This window comes from Enhydra lutris, unplaced genomic scaffold (genome assembly GCF_002288905.1).
Source record: "Enhydra lutris kenyoni isolate GAN:26980312 unplaced genomic scaffold, ASM228890v2 scaffoldscaffold38, whole genome shotgun sequence".
Classification (NCBI taxonomy): Eukaryota; Metazoa; Chordata; class Mammalia; order Carnivora; family Mustelidae; genus Enhydra; species Enhydra lutris.
Genome location: NW_019154122.1, coordinates 2,997,285 through 3,013,760, shown reverse-complemented (window position 1 = coordinate 3,013,760; position 16,476 = coordinate 2,997,285). Strand labels below are relative to the sequence as shown.

At 45.9% G+C, this 16,476-nt stretch overlaps 1 protein-coding gene across 1 annotated transcript in view; it reads right to left on the bottom strand.

The window, feature by feature from the left end:
* LOC111154912 (leucine zipper protein 1) overlaps nucleotides 1-14,188 on the bottom strand; it is a 29,403-nt gene extending 15,215 nt beyond the window's left edge. The window contains exon 1 of the mRNA XM_022514868.1: nucleotides 14,141-14,188. The gene's annotated coding sequence lies outside the window, so the exon portion shown is untranslated. The remainder of the gene's footprint in view (nucleotides 1-14,140) is intronic.
* Nucleotides 14,189-16,476: the final 2,288 nt, after the last annotated feature.

Below are 16,476 nucleotides of genomic sequence, written 5' to 3'. Positions count from 1 at the left end.
GCTCGAGCCTTGAGCCAGGCTCCACGCTCAGCCCCTCCTGCTCATGCTCTCTCTAAATAAATAATTAAGTCTTAAAAATAGAATAAAAGCTCTTAAAAAAAAAAAAAAAAAGAACGAGACTCCAAGGGTTTTAGTCTGATTTTGTAGGACTGAGTTGTTATCAATTCAAACAGGGATGACTGGATGGAGCAGTCTGAGAAGGAAGATGAGGAATTTGGTTTGGGACGTATTATTTCTGAAATATGAATTAGTCATCCAAATGGAGACATTCAAAGGCTGTCGGAATATACAGGGCTGGATTTCAGGAGAGAATGGGGTGACTGTATAATCTGTGAGTCAAGAATGAATGGATGGCTGAGAAAGCCGTGATCTGGTGGACAGTCAAGGAATGAGTGAACACAGAGAAATCAAGAAGTCAGAGGTCTTAGCCCCAAGGTGGCCAATATTTTTTACGGGTGGAAATGTAGAGAAAGCAGCAAAGACCCAGGACAAAGCTGTGAGGTGAAGGAACACAGGGAGAGAGTACAGGACCACGGAGGCCCAGCAAAAGAAGCCTTTCAAGGAAGAAGCGTGCTCAGTTCTGTCGAGTGAAGCTAATGGCTCAAGTGAAAAGAAGCCACGACCAGACCAGAATTTCCCAACTTGGAAGTCCCCCTGCCAAGAGCAGCACTGTGAAGCGATGAAAGCGAAAGTTCTATCGGAACGAGGTTAAGAGACACAATAAGGTGATGAATTAGAGAAAACAAATATTTGATGATTTCTGAATTCTGTTAAAAGCAGAGCAAGTAAAAATAAAAATGAATACGTAAATAAATAAGCAGAGCAAATAGGCAGGGAGGCCACTGACAGAAAAAGTGGTATTTAGGCTTTTTTGTTTTTTTTTAAAGATGGAACAAAAAGTATGTTGGCATATTGATAAAGAGTATGATCCAGGAAAAAAGAGAAAGTTGGACAAGTTCTGAAAGACAGGGGGAGACATTCTAGAGCAATGTTCTTGGGTAGGAGAGAGCAAACGGGGCCGCGGCATTAGGTACCAGCAGCAGCGCGGGAGAACGGCGCATGCGCGCTGACAGGCAGGAAGGCAGAGGACGCGCGCGTGTGCTCGTGGGCAGGTGGGAAGGCGGGTGTGGTGGCAGGAGTCCAGCCAGGTTCTCTGCAGGTGGCTGTGTGTCTTCACTGATGAAGAAAGCAAGGTCATCACCTCAAAGTGGCAGTGGGGGAAGAAGCATCACCAGTTTCAGATCTGCTCAGCCAGGTGAGCGGGAAACAGTGCATGACGGCCAGGCAGCCTTACGGGCCCTCTTAAATTCACGGTTAGGACTTAAAGTGAATCCCATCGGCAAGGCTGTATTTCCGTATCTTACTCAGCCGACCAGAGGAAGGCACAGAGGAGACCGAGCTGGACGGACCCTGCTGGAGCTCCATGAAGATAACAAAGCAAGAGAAGGCCACAGAATTGCGGGCACGGGCAAGAGAACGCACGCTCGTTCAGTAGAGAGGGCCGAGAACACGTGAACAGTGAAAATGCCATCGGACCAGATGAACTAAACGTACCAACAAAGGACGGAAGGACCACTGGAGTCGGGGTACTAGCAGCAGTGACCTTGAAAGACAGGAGACGGTGGTCAGAGAGGGAGCTATCTCTAGGAGCTGAAATTACCAAGGGGTTGCAGTAATGGAGGATGCTAAAAACCAAGGCAGGAATAGGTGGCAAGGGATGTTTAGGGCAGTGACACTACTCTACCCGATACGGTAACGGTGGACACATATTATGCATGTGTCCGAACCCACTGGATGTGCTCCCGCAAGAGCGACCTGTAACGCAACTAGACTCGGGGGGGTTACAGCGTGTGAGTGTAGGTTTGTCGGTCGTAACATACACTGCTCTGGTGAGGAATACTGGTAATGGGGAAGGCAGATGGGCAGAAGCATATGGGAAATCTCTTCCCATCAATTCTTCTGTGAACCAAAAAATACTCTAAAATAGCCTTTTTCCTTTTTAAAAATATTTTGTTTTTGTAAGTAATCTCTATGCCCACATGGGGCTCCAACTTGCAACCTCAAGGTCAAGAGTTGCATGCTTTACCGACTAAGCCAGCCAGGTGCCCCCCAAGATAGCCTTTTCTAAGATTTTATTTATTTGAGAAAAAGCATGCACAAGCAAGGGGAAGCGGCACGCAGGGGGAAAGGGAGAAGCACCTGACAGGGGGCTCGATCCCGGGCCTGGGCTGAAAGCAGATGCTTAACTAACTGAGCCACCCAGGCACCACCCAAGAGAGTCTTAATAAAAAAACAAAAATTAAAATCCTAAAGTTTTTGGTCATAGATGACCATGATCAAGGGACTGCTGGGAACAGGGATGGGCTAGGAAGATCCCTGGAAGAGAGAAATAACCGAGAGGCAAAGGCACTGCAAAGACCACAGAACTGTACCACAAATTAACAGGACCAGAGCTAGAAGAGTGACATTAAATAAAAAGCTAAAGTCACTGAGAATTCAGAGGCATTTCAGGGGCTGGGGCGTCAGAAGGCGAGAGCAGCACTAAGGATGTGTGTGTGGGGTGATGGTCTTATGAGATTAGATTTAAAACTAGGCAGAAGGAGTGAGGGAACACGGTCTGAGCTGTAACAGAAAAGCAGCTACCACTCAGAAGCAAAGGACTGACTCGACAGTGATCCCACAAGAAAACCCAGGACCAAAGAGAAAGACTTGAGGGAATGCCAAAAGCCACTTGTATCCTACCCCAAGATCCTGCTCCCTGGCCGCACCGTAAGCTACCAGCCACCAGATGGAGCCCATGCACAGTCCTTAAAATACCTGGCAAGGCAGGGAAGGTGCTAGAGGTACAGGGCCTCCCTGCTTCTCTGTCCCCTGGCTCCGCCTCCGGGACCCTGCCGTCCCCCTGGCTGGTTCTCCCTCTCCACCACTCTGCTTCCTGGGTCCATATTTCCTTGCTCCTTCTTCTCTCTGCTTCTTTTGGTCTCCTTTCTCTTTCTAGTTTATATGCTTCCTCACTCTCAAAAATGGAATTTTTAAAAAAATTTATATATTTTTATATTTATACATATTTTTCTAAGAATTTTTTTATTTTTTAATATATTTTTTATTTTTAATATATTTTTATATTTTTATTTATATATTTTTATAAGAAAAAAACTTTTCCCTTCTTCCCATCTACTTTTCCTACTTCAAGTGCCACTTGTTTTTGGCCTTTTGCCTAGAAGACCAGTAAAAACACAAAACAAAACACCTGACCAGTGTACACACAAGGTGAAGGAAATGGGAGCTGAATAAATAAGGGCCATACTGATTTTTAAAAAGTTCTGTACTGGCATAACTTACTAGAAAATAAATGATACATGATGTTTCTACTAAGTACGTTGAATCAGCTCATCCTCATAAATATGCTAGAAAGCCATTAAATTGTACACTTTAAAGAGATGAACTTTGATATGTAAATTAGATCTCAATAAAGCTGTTTAAAAAACAAAACAGGGGCGCCTGGGTGGCTCAGTGGGTTAAAGCCTCTGCCTTCAGCTCAGGTCATGATCCCAGGGTTCTGGGATCAAGCCCCGCATGGGGCTCTCTGCTCAGGAGGGACCCTGCTTCCCCCTCTCTCTCTGCCAGCCTCTCTGCCTACTTGTGATCTCTGTCAAATGAATAAATAAAATCTTTTTAAAAAATAAAATAATTAAAACAAAACAAAAAACCGGCTTACCCCAAACTAAAACATCTCCCTCAGCAACTCTCACTTACACTATAGTTTTCATAAACAAATTTCCTTTTCCAGAAGAGAGAAATGTTACTTTTAGTACAGCCCGTCTACAAATTCTAATTCTGAATTAGCAGAATCCAGGAATCCTATTGCTTGTTTATTCATTTTGCTTTTGTTCCAGTTTTACATGTTCTGGTCAAAACTCGGACAGACACCAGCCAGCACAGCACAAGAACTGAAAACGATAAGCCCAATAACTATCGAGAAAATACTTACTGGCGATGCGAAAAGAAGGAGCTCTTACACATCGTGACTCAAAACCCTTTCAAGGTCCTTGCTGCTCTCGGGATAAAGACCAAAGTCCCCAAGGAAGCCTGGGAAGCCCCAAAGGCTCTGGCCCTGTGCCTCTTCTCCTTCCTCTCCAAAGGTCCTGTGACTCCTGCAGCCCACAAACCTCGCCCTCCCTCCCCTTCAGTCCTTTACTAGCTTGATTGGTCATCTCTCTCTCGTGTCTCCAAATCCCACCTTAGACAATTACCTCCTCCTGGAAGCTCCTGGAGCACCTCCCTCCCCAAATCACAGGCCCGATCGGGTCTCTCAGGCCTCTCCTCCTCGCTCTTCCAGTGAGTGCGCTGTACTGGTCCCATCACAGCACACAATGCGGTATTCAAGTGGTATCGACCCCTTCTGTCTCTCCAACTTGTTCCTTATTCAAACGGTATCCTGAGTACCCAGCAGGAAGCCTAGCACATAATTAATGCTTAAAATTTGATGAATGAATGGCTGAAGGAGCCCCCCCCAGTTATTAAATGACTTAGCCCTTTGCCACTAACCATTAACACAAAATAATAAAAATGATGTCAACAGGCTACTCATGGATTACAAAGGCAAAAACAATTGCCAAGAGCAGATACAGCCGCAGGGGTATCAGGTCCTGCGGTGATGCTCTGAATGACCTCATCCCAAGCCCCAGGCCACCTGCAGTGTCTCCCTCCGGGGGCTTTTCCCTGCTCGAACTCTGCCCCTTCTGGCTTTCAGGTCTATGCATGGAAATGGGGCCTAAATACCAAAAAACCCACATCATTCATAGGCTTTCTAGCTCTAGTTATTGGACCATGTGTTGGAAAGAAGGGGAAAAAGAAAATCTGGATCTTCTTCCACTCCTTAGAATGGGATTTCAGAGCCAAAATATAGTTCAAAGATCATTTAGTCCACTGGTTTTCCAACTAGACTCAGCGAATCCCCTCAGAGGTCATCCAGGGCAAAGACAACAAGGGAGAAGATCTGAGGGGGCCAAGCTTCAGGCTCCTTCATTCACTTCATCAACCAAAGCAACTCCTATTAGTTTCTTAACGTACTGGGTTCCCCCATATGACAATAAAGAGTTCCACTGCTTGGATTTATAATAAAACCACCCATTTGGCCCAATCCCCTTATTTTAAAAATGAGCAAACTGAGACTCAGAGGTAAATACTGTGGTTTCTCTAGCAACTCAGTAAAGGTAAGGACTTGATTCTCCTGACTGTCTCTTCAGGATTCTTCCCATTGTGTAGAATCACCTTCCCGAAAACTCTTAAGCATTTTTACAAAATGAGGAGTTCTGATTATACACAGACCAGTAACAAAAAGATGCAGAAGACAACCCCAGTGGAACATTACTGTACTACAGACAATATATTAAATGATTAATAATATATATAACATACAGGCTTTCTCTAAGAATCCCAGATCTACCACTTACTTTGTCTTTTCTTTTTTTTTTTTTTTTTTAAGATTTATTTATTTATTTGACAGAGCGATCACAAGCAGGCAGAGAAGCAGGCAGAGAGAGAGGAGGAAGCAGGCTCCCCGCAGAGCAGAGAGCCCGATGCAGGGCTCGATCCCAGGACCCTGAGATCATGACCAGAGCCGAAGGCAGCGGCTTAAGCCACTGAGCCACCCAGGCGCCCCACCACTTACTTTTTCTTAAAACAAATCACCTCTCTGAGACTTTCTCTTCCATAAACTATGGTAATCCCAGGAGATATAAGGGGCTTAGCAGAATGCCCTGTGCATAAGTCACAACCAACAGTAGCTATCACTACTATTCTACTCAGCCTTCACAATAACATTATGGGATTGGGACCTCTGAAGGTCACACGGTTAGCAAGGAGGACAGCCAGGTGTTGAACCCAAGTCTACTTCCATAATCCGTATTCTTTTAAGAATGTTACCCCGTTGGCCAAATCAGTGATCTCTGTGCTCCAACCTTCCTCTGAGCAAATAAAATTCCAACCTGACCTACCTCACCGCAAAAAACAAAAAACAAACAAAAAACAGTCAGCTAAAGAATTCTGAAAAGTCCTGTGCAGACCTAAGATTAAATTTCATCTGGAAAATCCTCCTAGAAATAGCCTCTCACCAAAATCAGCCCTTCTTCAACCAGGGAAAACAAGAATATTGACTGAAAATGGGGTCAGAATGTCACTTTTCTCTGATCTTTTGGCCCTAAGCATAACCGGAGTTAGAAATGCTTTGCTACCTCCAACACCATCCAAAAAGGAAGCGGTAGATGCCTCTCTTCCCAGTGCCTCCCATATGCCCTAGTTCATCCAGGTAAAATTCATTTATTTGAGTAAACATCTATGGAACATCTGTGATGCACCTAGTATTTTGCCAAGTGCTAGACAGATTATCATGACCTGACCCTTGCCTGGACCTTGGACAAAAGAGAACCAATCATAAAACAAGAACAAAGCAGCCTCCCGGACAGTCCTAGACCAACCACACAGCGCCGATCCTCCTGCTTCCTGTCCTCCTACTGTGCACAGTTTACCACTTGATACATGCTGCACTGGAAGCAGGAAGAACTGACTGATTGTGCCCAAGGGTGGTTTCTGGGAAGGAAATGATTGACAGTAAACCTCAGGAATCATAGGAAAGTGAAGAGAGGGAAGGGTAGTCCCATCCTTTAATGCCAACATGCCCCCCACCAGCATCTAACTCAGTTCCAGTTCACACTAGAAGGATCCAGCGCCAATTCCCGCTCACTCAGGGTTCCTTTCTGCCAAAGCTCTTGAACCCGGTTTCCAATGGCTCTATCCAGAGCACCTCGGAGGCTGGCTCTTCTTCTGACCAGGAAAGTCTGAAATAGAACATAATCAAACCTGCCCTGCCCTTTCCCCCAACACAGCTACCATGATTCACACTTCCTCTTCCCAACAGTCCCTGAAAGGAAGGGGTCAGCAAGCTCTGTCTTCAGAGTCTGCCAGGACCGACCGTGGGGAGCATGGAGTAGAAGGGCGGAGCCGATACGCTGTACACCTGAAACTAACACCGTGCTGCGTGTTAACTATACTTCAACTTTGGGAAGTATGATAGTATCCACAGAAGTAGACAACTTAGTTTAATAGTAAATAGTTTAGGTTTTGTAAGACCTAAGTTGGGGTCTGTCCCGACTACTCAATTCTGCCACTATAGCATGAAGCAGCCGTACCCAATGTGTAAGTGCTCGACATCGCTGTTTTCAACGATGCAAATCATTGTAAATTTCTAATCGTTGTAAATTTGTAATCAATCTGATTTACAACAACAGGCAGTGGGCCTGTGGACTACCGTTTGCCAACCACTGATCGAAAGGAAAATGGGAAGACTATGTTTAAGCAGCTTCCTCCCAACCACTTCTGGTCACCTCTTAAACCCTTGGGCTGTCCACATCTCCACTTCTTCCTCAGGGCTTCTATGTCATGACTGGGCTTCGATTATTTTTCCCAGAAGCACAAATTCATGTCTTTTCAATATGCAAACCTCAAGCGTTAGGAGCCGACCTAGCACAGAAAGATTCTCCAGGTGGGAAAGGACTGAGAGACCCTGTGATCCAACCTCCCGCTCTCTGCAGAAAGTACCTTCCGAGTAGCCACTCCACTCCTGTTCAAACACTTGTAACAACAGGCAGGACACATCTTTCTTCCCCAGGCAATCATTCCATCTTTGGACAGCTCCTTTTCTTTCTTTCTTTCTTTTTAAGCACACTTAACCACTTGGTTACTGCCTGACCTTTTCTACTAGAATGTAGACTCCAGGACGCCAGAAACGCGGGTTTTCATTTGCAGATGCTTTTTACTGCTCTCTCTTCAAACTCTGAATGGTGTCTGGAGCGTAAAGGGTATAAAATAACTGTTTTTGGAAGGAAAGAAAGGAGGAGGGAGGGAGGAGAGAAGGAGAGAGGGACAACACATTGCTGCATCTGGGAAGCTTCCCCCACAGGACGGAGTGGAGAGGCATGAGGAGGAGAAGAGAGCGGGTAACTGGTGAGGCTGGAGGGCGGACGGCGCAACGCAGGGACCCCCGCGACCCGCCAGCAGGCACAGAGGCTCAGATGGCCGTGTCTGAGGAACAAGTCTATGAGTGCGCTCTCAGCTTCTCCCCTTCCTTCAGGTGGCCTCCACCTCACTCCCGTGAGACCATCACTCAAGGTCCTCTCACGCCTCTTCAGACAGCCCCCCCCCCCCCCCCCCCGTCCTGCAACACAGTGCGGTGCCCTAAGCCGCTTGGGAGCTCCTGCTGTCGTGCCCACCGTGCTCCCTTGCTCGATGCTTGTACTCCTCTCCTGGGCTCGGGGCTCCGAGACCAGGGACTGTGTCATCCTTATTTTCCCTTCATGGGCACGCAACACTGATGGAGCAAGGCAAGGAACCTTATGAATGTTTGGAAAATCAATGAAGCTACTGGTCTGTGTCCTGTACTGACCAAACTACAGCTAAGGAATTGTCTCCAGATCCGGCCGCCGCATTCAAGGAAAGAAACCCAGACTTTATGCCAGAGGTTACAAATGCAAATGTCAGAGAGATCAGGCCAGTAATGTCAATGAGTGACGGGGCCTGGCAGGATACTGGCTAAAAGGGGAGATCATGCTCTACTTATATCTCAATCTCTTAAATGGGGCCAACGAATTCAAAAAGGAAATAAAAAGTCCACCGCTGTACAGACTCGCCTCAACACATCCTACATGTCTACAAGTGGCCATGGGAAGCAACATGCTCGGGACAAAAGGACTCCAGCAAGGGAGCCACACAATGAGAGCTGCATTTGTGGGGAGCCTGGGGGGAGGTCCCTTAAGCATCCAACTCTTGGTTTTGGCTCAGGTCGTGATCTCACCGTCATGAGACGGAGACCCACACTGGACTCCATGCAGTTTCTCTCTCCCTCTGCCTCTGCTCCTCCCCACACCACGAGCTCACTCTCTCTCTCTCTCTCTCTAATAAATAAATAAATCTAAAACAAAACAAAACAAACAAAAAAAAGAGCTGCATTTGTGAAAGATCAGTCTGACAGGATAAACTAGGTAGCTATTGTAATAGTCAAGGCAAGAGACAGAATAAGGCCTGAACTAAGGCAGTACCAGTGGAGTAAAGGGGTGGGGGAGGATTTGAAAGATGACCTGGTTAATCCAGTTTTAATAATGAACCTAAGACTGCATAAGCTAATCTGGCAGCCACACTACCAGTTTGTAGGTTCATACTGAATTTTTTTTTAAATATGTTATTTATTTATTTGACAGATAGAGATCACAAGTAGGCAGAGAGGCAGGCAGAGGGAGAGGGAGAAGCAGGCTCCCCGCTGAGCGGAGAGCCTGATGCGGGGCTCGATCCCAGGACCCTGGGATCATGACCCGAGCCAAAGGCAGAGGCTTTAACCCACTGAGCCACCCAGGCACCCCTGAATTTTTTTTTAAAGATTTTATTTATTTATTTGGCAGAGAGCGATCACAAGTAGGCAGAGAGGCAGGCAGAGAGAAAGGGGGAAGCAGGCTCCCTGCTGAGCAGAGAGCCCGATGTGGGGCTCAATCCCAGGACCCTGGGATCATGACCTGAGCTGAAGGCAGAGGCTTTAACCCACTGAGCCACCCAGGTGCCCCTATGCTGAATTTTTAAAAAAAAATAAACTGCTATTAAGTCTAATTAATTTTAATAACCTAAATATAGGTCTTATTTCTTATATCTTTTATAGGCAGTATGAAACAAGGATTAAAGATTACAGACACTGGAGCTAGAGAGCCTAAATTCAAACTCTGATTTTGCCACTTACTAGCTGTGTGATCTCAGATAAGTTACTTGACTTCTCTGTGCTTCAATACCTACCTTTGAGGGTTACTGAAAGTGCGAATGAGTTAATCCATGACGTGCTTAGACTAGTACTCCGTCCATCTTAAGTGCCATATCAGTTATAGCTTAATTTATTAACCATTTTTCACATTTCAACCACTTGAAAGATAGCTTCAATCAATAGTTTCAATTCTCTAAATACTTCTACACATTCCGGCTTGCAAATATTCACTGCAAATATGACAGGCATATCTTTTCTTTATCTGATGCTTATGTCCAAACTGTTAAAATGTAACGAAGAACAGCCGTCCAGAATGGCCACTGAAAACAGCCCCTCTTGGTAAACATTGATCCATTATTAATACTTATATAATACCTACTAGGTAAGCCAGCCCAAATTTCTGTCTTGGGATCACATGAGAAAGTGTTAAATACCTAACTGTAGTACTAACACCACAGTATCTCCGTAGCATATTCCGGACCATCTAGCCTAGAATCCTTGCAAAAATGAATTGTCCTGATATACATCAAAACGTTATATGTAATAATCATCTATGGATGGTTTTTTTTTTCCTATTATTTATCTTTATTTTCTAGATTTCTACAACTTGTACTGATGCTATAGCTTAAATAAAAACAAGGCACAGCATGGGCGTCGGGGTGGCTCAGTTGGTTAAACAACTGTCTTCAGCTCAGGTCATGATCCCAGTGTCCTATGATCAAGTCCCATGTCAGGTTCCCTGCTCCGAGGGGCGTCTGCTTCTCCCTCTGCCCCTCCCCAGCTCATTCTCTCAATCTCTCTCTCCCAAATAAATAAATAAAACCTTAAAAAAAAAAAAGACAAGGCAGAGCTTAAAGAAAACAACGAACGGTTATCAGCTAGCATGATTTACTTAGGGAACACAAGTGGCTTCTAGGGGACACTGTGTTCTCATCCTCTGCTCAGTCAGTTTTAGAATTTCACCAGGGATTACTGTCAAGTGTCCGCTGATGCCCTCAAACTCATGTGGCCTAAAGGTTAAGTCCAGAGAAATCAAACATTTCGACAGGGAGAATCAGAATTTGACTCTACCTTCAAAATATGTCCAGAATCCATTGCTTTCTGGCTATACACCCTAGGACCCTAATCCAAGCCAGCATCCCTCCCCTAGACTGTACTGATCAGGGCAAGACCTTCCTATCCGGTCTGTCTTACTTCACACTGCCTGCCTTGCCCTCCCCTTCCCTCCGACCCCCCCACCCCAGCCCCGCCAGTCTATTCTCCCACAGCAACCAGACAAAGCCTTTCAAAAGAGAAGTCAGCTCATTCACCCCCTCGCTCTGACTCTCCAGTGCGTCCCCCATCTCACTTAGAATAAAACACGCTCCAGGGGTCCTACCTGGGCTCTGAGAGTCTCCCTGACCTGGGCCCCACTGCTTCCCTGCTCTTCCTCCGACTACTCCTTCCCTCCCACTCCAATCCAGCCACACAGGCCTCCTTGTCAAGGCCAAGTTACACTCATACCTTGGGGCTCTTAAACCTGCTGTTCCTCTGCCTAGGACGCTTTTCTCCCAGATATCCCTGGCTAGATCCCTCACCTCTTTCAGACCTTGGCTGAAACTATCACCTCATCAGAGGCCTTCCCTGATCTCCTTGTGTCAAGGAGCAGCCCCCAGGCTCCCTTATCATAACCTTAGCCACCTTACCCTGCTTTTGTCCTTCTGAGCACATATCACCTAACGGACACTATTTCTCTACTCACCTGTTTGTTTCTATCTAGTTATTTTCTTTTTTCATGTTTCTACCCTTCAGGATAGAATCCTTGAGAGCAAGGACTTTTCCTGGTTTGTTTAGTGCTACATTATTGTTTTGTTTAGAGCTGTTTAGCTCCAAGAATTGTGCTAGGCATGGAGTAAGTGGTCATTGTGTATCACTAGAACATAAGCCCAGGACATAACAAAGTACTCTATGAACAACAGGAAGGTGGAGTAAGTTTTGTCAAAGAAAATGATTACCTGCCTTGTCAAATTCAGCAAGTATATTAAAAACCACTGGTGCTTTTTTTTTTTTTTTAAGATTTTATTTATTTGACAGAGAGAGATCACAAGTAGACAGAGTGGCAGGCAGAGAGAGAGAGAGAGAGGGAAGCAGTCTCCCCGCTGAGCAGAGAGCCTGATGCGGGGCTCGATCCCAGGACCCTGAGATCATGACCCGAGCCGAAGACAACGGCTTAACCCACTGAGCCACCCAGGCGCCCCACCACTGGTGCTTTTTTTTTTTTTTTAAGATTTTATTTATTTATTTGACAGATAGAGATCACAAGTAGACAGAGAGGCAGGCAGAGAGAGAGGAGGAAGCAGGCTCCCCGCTGAGCAGAGAGCCCGATGTGGGGCTCGATCCCAGGACCCTGGGATCATGACCTGAGCCGAAGGCAGAGGCTTTAACCCACTGAGCCACCCAGGCGCCCCACCACTGGTGCTTCTTAACTACAGAGAACAAACTGCTGCTGGAGGGGAGGTGGGCGGGGGATGGGCAGTAAGGAGGGCACTTGTGGTGAGCACTGGGTGTTGTATGTAAGTGATGAATCACTAAATTCTACCCCTGAAACTAATATTACACTATATATTAACAAAGTAGAATTTACCTAAAAACTTGAAACATAAAAACACACGTACAAACAAAACCACAAGACACTGGTGCTCCAATAAAAAGAGACTATGATACCATCAGAAAGATCAATGAACAATGAATGCCGGCTGCCACACCACCCAACCAGAACGAGTTTCCTAACCCAGTCCCCTGAGGTGGGAAAAAGGCTCTAGGGAAAGGAACAGAACAAGAATCCTGAACCAATTTTTTTAAACATTTTTATTTATTTATTTGGGAGAGAGAACAAGCAGAGGGGAGAGTCAGAGCGAGAGGGAGAAGCAGGCTCCCCACTGAGCACGGAGCCTGACACGGGACTTAATCCCAGGACCCAGAGATCATGACCTGAGCCAAAGGCAGACACTTGCTTAACTGAGCCACCCAGGCACGCCAAGAATCGTGAGCCAAGTAACAGGACAAGAGTTTGCCTCGACGTTTCCCACCACCTTAATAAGAGCCTGAGCTATGTGTGATGTGCCCCCTTTCTGGGAGGGGTCACCTGAGAGTGAGAGGTCTTGCTGAGATTCCTTTCCTACATCCTGTCCTGTCACTGCTCTGTCTAGAACCAGGTCCCAGACTCAGTCTGTGGCCTCCCCATGGCTTTCCCTTTCCAGAGAACCTTCTTCTAGCCATTCTCCAGCTACCACTGACGACCTAGACCCCTCCTTTGGCCACGCAAGTGTGAGCTCCTTCTACTTCCACACTGCACTCTGCCTTGGGCAGCACAAACCAATAAAATAAAAATAAATAAATAAATAACCAATTAAATAACTAGTGTGCAGAACCCAGAAGGGCCAGGAAAAGGAGCTGTCAACCACAAGGGGTGTTTGTTTATTTTGCTTTGCTTTTTATTTTTTTTTTAAGATTTTATTTATTTATTTGACAGAGAGAGATCACAAGTAGGCAGAGAGAGAGAGAACGGGAAGGAAGCAACTCCCTGCCAAGCAGAGAGCACGATGCGGGACTTGATCCCAGGACCCTGAGATCATGACCTAAGCCGAAGACAGAGGCTTTAACCCACTGAGCCACCCAGGCACCCTTTGCTTTGCTTTTTAAAGATTAAGTCAGTCACTGTCTCAACCAAAAAAAAGTAACTTTCTCAAAAAAGAAACATTCCAGTACAATGAAAAGAACCCAGGGTGAAATCCAGTCCTCTCCTTCACTCCCTGTGTGAAATTTAAAGAAAAGCTCTTACCTGTAGCATCGGTGTAGATACTAAGGTAGATAATGCAAGTCGAACAGGACTGTGCCTGGCGCACAGTAAGTATTCAGAAAGTGCTAGCCAAGCCTATTTCTGAAAGTTGTTGACTAAATGCAAGGATTTTTTTTACCTTGGGTAGGTTGGCTGGTTGGCTGATTACATTAGAAAACACATGAAGGGGGCCGCCTGGGTGGCTCAGTCAGCTAAAGTGTCTGCCTCCAGCTCAGGTCATGATCTCGGGGTGCTGGGATGGAGCCCCACGTCAGGCTCCCTGCTCAGCACAGAGTCTGCTTGTCCCTCTCCCTCTGCGCCTCCCCCCAACTTGGGCTCTCTCTCCCTCAAATGAACAAATAAAATCTTAAAAAAAAAAAAAAATTAAGTACTTAGCACAGTGTTTAGTTCATCAACAAGTATTAACTTTCCTCCATCTCCTGCAGCGGTGCAGGAATTACGGAGACTTCGGACACCATGCGATTCCATTGGGATGGCCAGGCTTCGCTGTACCATATACTTACCATTTAGGTAATTTAAGCTTTTCTGTTAATGCCTCTGGTGGCTCCCCTGGTGCTTGCTGTCTTGGAAACAGGCACTCGCTATCTTTCAATGGCAGCTGCCTCTTGACCTGGGCAGAATATAAACAGAAAGCAAGACATCGGTAAAACGGGAACTGTACCAAGACCGAGCCGAAGGGAGGGGTGATTTCCCTTTTCCTTTCAGATGGTCTCAAGGCAGACCGCACTTTCTTAAGTGACTTAAGTGGACTGCCTCCACAGTCCCCAAAAGTCTAAAACTCATGACATCTTACAGCTTGGGAGGGATCTCAGAAATCAACTAGTTAAATACCCTCAATTTAAGGAAAAAAAACTGAAATTTGGAAAGGGTGAGTCACACAACTGCTTAGAGCTAAAGCCAGGATTCCACTAAAAGTACAATTTTCTAGAAGATGGGTAAGGAAAAAAACCCAAACATCTGTGGAGTACCTACCACACCCTAAGCAATATGTTTTATATTTTATACAAGACAATAATACAATAGTATCACCCCCTAAGAAAGAATCTAAATTTCAAGAAGTCAGTGATTTGTCCAAGGTCTTACAGCTTGCTAATAAATGGCCGTCAGGATCTAAACTGACCCCTGACTGACAAAAAAGCCGCTTCACCAGGCTGGCTCTCGTCGGGCTGCCTTCTAGATGTGGTCCTTCAGGAGGCCCTTGAACCACCCAGTATCAATTAGAATCAAGGAGAGCTTCTCTGTCTGCAAATTACCCTCTGGTTTTAAAACGAGCGTTCTGCCAGAGACCCGAAAGATCTATTAACCCAATGAGTATTACCCCTAAAGTTTCAGAAGAATTTCTGGAGGTAGAAGATCTGGGGCAAACTTCTGTCTGTCCTTTTCTTGCCAAAGAAAGGAAAGATACCTTCTACACTGGAAGTAAAGCTTTTATACTTGGATCTTAAACACAAACTAGGTCTGCATATCCCACAGACTACCTTGTGACCTCTTTCCAAGGCTGCTGGTTCCTTTAGTCTGACTCCCACACCTCCACTACCAACCCCATAACACCCTGCCTCTGTGCTCCTAGGGAGTGAGAAGGCTGAAAATAGATAACTGAGTGATAGCTTTTTCAAATGGCTTTAAAAGAAACATGAGGGGGCCGCCTGCGTGGCTCAGTTGGTTGAGCATCCAAGTCTTGGTTTTGGCTCAGATCATAATCTCAGGGTTGTGAGATCGAGTCCCTGGTCAGGCTCCTCATTGATCCTCTCTCTCCCTCTGCCCCTCCCCACCTTTGCACATGCTCGCTCTCTCAAATAAATAAAAAAGTAAATCTTTAAAAGAAAGATGAGAGCCTGAAGCCTCAAGCCAGTAAGACCATAACAAAAAAGAATGAGTGACAGGCAATAAAATAGAAAAGCAGGAAAAAGGATCTACACCAGGGTCAGCACCTAAGGGATGGCCTGAGTGGATGTGGGATAAGTTTTAGCCTCCTCCCCCCCACATTTTTTAAAAAGTCAGTCTAAGTACACCACGTATAATTGCTATTTCAATCTGCTTTGTCTCCACGCGGCCCAACAATGACAGCAGCACCTCTGCGGAGAGCTGCTGTCCCCACCGCCTCCTGCCACATTTCCTGGCAAGCTACTAAGGCCCAGGGGGCTATTCCTTTCAAAACAGGATAGAATGCGCTGTCCAGAATCAAACAAACAGGAACTCCCGATGATCTGGATTTATTTTCAACTGTCTACATTCTCTCCTTATTTCTAAGGGATGAAAGCAAGCAGAAAACAAGTTCTTTCCTTTGCTTCTGAATGTCACTTATTTCTTGCATCCTTGGCGTACTGGCCTTCTGTCTCCAGAACAAGAGGATGACTGTAGACTCCTCAGGCTTTGCGGTGGTGCAAATTCAGAGCTCTTCCCACCCCGCGAGACCCGCCCATAGCACTTCCCTCTGGTACCCCTTCTGCTGTTTCTCGTCGTTCACTCTTGCTAAAGACAGTGGTGGCAGTCTGTGTGTGTGGGTAGTGTCTGTCTGTCTGTCTGTCTAGAAGCAGAGATGAAAGGACCCTTACAGTTCATGGGGAGTCCAGCTGCCTCATGTGCCAGAGGAGAAAGTGAGTCCCGCTTCTCTAAATGAGAAGAGACTTGGCCAAGGTTGCGAAGCAAGTTAAAATGAACATGGCTGCGTTCACCTGAGCTCATACGCTGCACTGAACAAAATGCGACCAATCACCCTTATCTGACTGCTGCAGACTGAAAGTCTCTTAAATATGTATCACATTTGTTCCCAAAACACTTTGATAATGGATAAAAATGCTATTAGATAATTCTGGCTCCAGTATGATCCTCCAACAGA